This window comes from Penaeus monodon, chromosome 37 (assembly GCF_015228065.2).
Source record: "Penaeus monodon isolate SGIC_2016 chromosome 37, NSTDA_Pmon_1, whole genome shotgun sequence".
In the NCBI taxonomy this organism is placed as follows: Eukaryota; Metazoa; Arthropoda; class Malacostraca; order Decapoda; family Penaeidae; genus Penaeus; species Penaeus monodon.
Genome location: NC_051422.1, coordinates 31,891,358 through 31,893,857, shown reverse-complemented (window position 1 = coordinate 31,893,857; position 2,500 = coordinate 31,891,358). Strand labels below are relative to the sequence as shown.

The 2,500-nt window shown below is 35.8% G+C and overlaps 1 protein-coding gene across 1 annotated transcript in view; it reads right to left on the bottom strand.

Annotated features, from left to right (window-relative positions):
* LOC119596312 (thyrostimulin beta-5 subunit-like) overlaps window positions 1-2,500 on the bottom strand; it is a 62,512-nt gene that overhangs the window by 2,262 nt on the left and 57,750 nt on the right. The window lies entirely within an intron of this gene.

The window sequence follows — 2,500 nt, the reverse complement described above, 5'->3', positions numbered from 1 at the left end:
TGTTATGTTAGTGAGAGAAAACCTCTGATTTTAAGTGATAAGATCACAAAAAAAACAAAGGAACACGAGAATGATTATATAATTAGTTTAAGGTAAACATAAGATAAAAAAAAGTAAAAAATCACATATCAGCATTCCAGCATTCCGTCCCTAATAAAGACAACATATGTTTTAACCTATACATCAAAGCCTTGTGTAGATCAACTAATGTTTCATACGCTAACCATAACCATAAGCCACACGTATGAAACAAACACAACAGATAACGGATATGTTCTTCAAAGCGAGAACCATACATGATCCTTTCTAAGAATAATACTTACCCTAAGATTGATGCATGGTACAGAAATTTGCCAAGAGCTCATGGTATCCTCATTTTCAGAGATCCGTAATCCTCCAATAATTCCCGTTTATTTATTTATTTATCTACTTTTCATTTCAACATCATGGTGCTGTCCCTCCATCATTTCTGTTTAGTTTATCCTAACCTACTGTTTTTTTCTATTCTCCTAGTCTATCCTTTTTTACTACTATTATTCCCTGTATACTCTTCTATCCATGTCCATCCATTATTTTCCATCCTATTTTCCATTCCTCCAATCCTCTCTCTTTCAGTCTGCCTATATTAACCATCACCTATAAGTATCCTGCTCAAACATCATCCCCAATACGGTACACAACAAACGAACTCAAAATATAGTTCCAGTGAGCAAAATCTCTTAAATTAAGTCATCTGAAGCGACTCTCGCTAGAATTCCGAATAACTTCATCGTCCCAAGACTCAGTCATCCGAAGTATCTACGACCGACCTATAAACTAATTCCCTTTGCAGATAGTCATCAACTTTGCATAGCACACCCCGACACCGTCTTCCATTTACAGGCCATTTCGCTGTTTCAGTGTGAAGTCTTCGCAGCACAAAACGTTTTCGAATTAGCCTTTACGTTTTCTTTGTTCGCGTAAAGTAACTTAGTAACTGATACCCTTTATTTCAAAATTGATATGGATATATGTAGATAGATTGGTAGGTTGATCGGTTGATTGGTAGATAGACAGACAGATAGATAGATATTTAGAAAGAGAGACAGAGAGATATATAGATAGATATATAGATCGTTTGTTTCTCAAGAGAGAGAGGGGGGAGGGAGAAGGAAAGGGAGGGAGGGAGGGAGAGTGAGAGGGAGAGTGAGAGAGAGAGAGAGAGAGAGAGAGAGAGAGAGAGAGAGAGAGAGAGAGAGAGAGAGAGAGAGAGAGAGTCGATTTAGATATGGTGATGTGTTTCATGGTAAATATTTACCTTTGAAGTAGCTTATTATAGGCCGAGCTTGGAAAATGGGAAGCAGGCAGAACATTTCCAGCAACTCGAAAGCTTTCTTTACTTATTTCGTTCATATTTTATCTGAAATTCACTTCTTACGATATCGCCATCTTGTCAAGGGCTATTTAATTTTACTATACCAATCTGTACTATATGATGAGCTCAATGATCTCCCTTCCCGTTTAAACTGAACTATGTATTATTTTCTTAAAGCATGCAAAATATATCAGTATATTGTGCGATGGCTATTTTTAAAGTCTTATTAAAAGGTGTTATCTTAATAAATGGATTCTAGTCTTTAAGGTATAATCAAGCTCAATTTGTGAGGTGTTATTTTTAATTGATAATACTGTTTGGGGACTTTCCAACATTTCATATATTCCAGTAATATCGAAATTGTGTGTTTTTGTAAGCCTTGATATTGAAATGAGAATAAATGTTTTAGTTTTGTTACGTGTAGAAATTGTTTTATTGTATTTTGTGTTCATTTTGCTGTTAAAATTGTAACACACTAATGGAAAAAAAATTGGACACTTAAACCGAGCAGAAATTTTATTTTCAACTGCCACATATACGATTACTTTTCCTTTACTAAAAGCCCCTGTGTTCCATGACAAATAACTTGGTAGGGCCAGGATTCTGGTTCATTGAGGGCACTATATGTATTATATTCCTTTTGGGAGAATTGAATCTTGAAACAAGATACTCCACATTAGGCACAAAGTCTAAGAGTCTTACTCTACTTGCAAATGATGTACAGGACTTGGTAGGTTATCCTCTGTCTCTTGAGAAAGAGACAGATAGAAGGTGAAGAGGGTAGTGTGAAGGGGAAGAAGGAAATGGAAGGACGGAGGAGGGTGGAAGAGAGAAAGAGAGGAAAAGAGAGAGGGATGGAATGTAGTTTTAATCATCCATTGATTTCATTTACTTATCAAGTATTTTATTGTCGTTATCACTTTAATGCAATTAGCACCTAAATACTTTAAGATTTCTAAGCATACCTGTAATATACGACAGACTACACTGACATTGAGTGACCTGATCTACATGTGTACACAGATCCGGTTCATCACAGAAATCTCATTAAATAGGCCATCACATTTTGACTGTAACTCATTCATAAATATTCACTTCATCGTGTTAGCAAACCAAGAGACCATCAAACGAGAGTGAATGAACAGG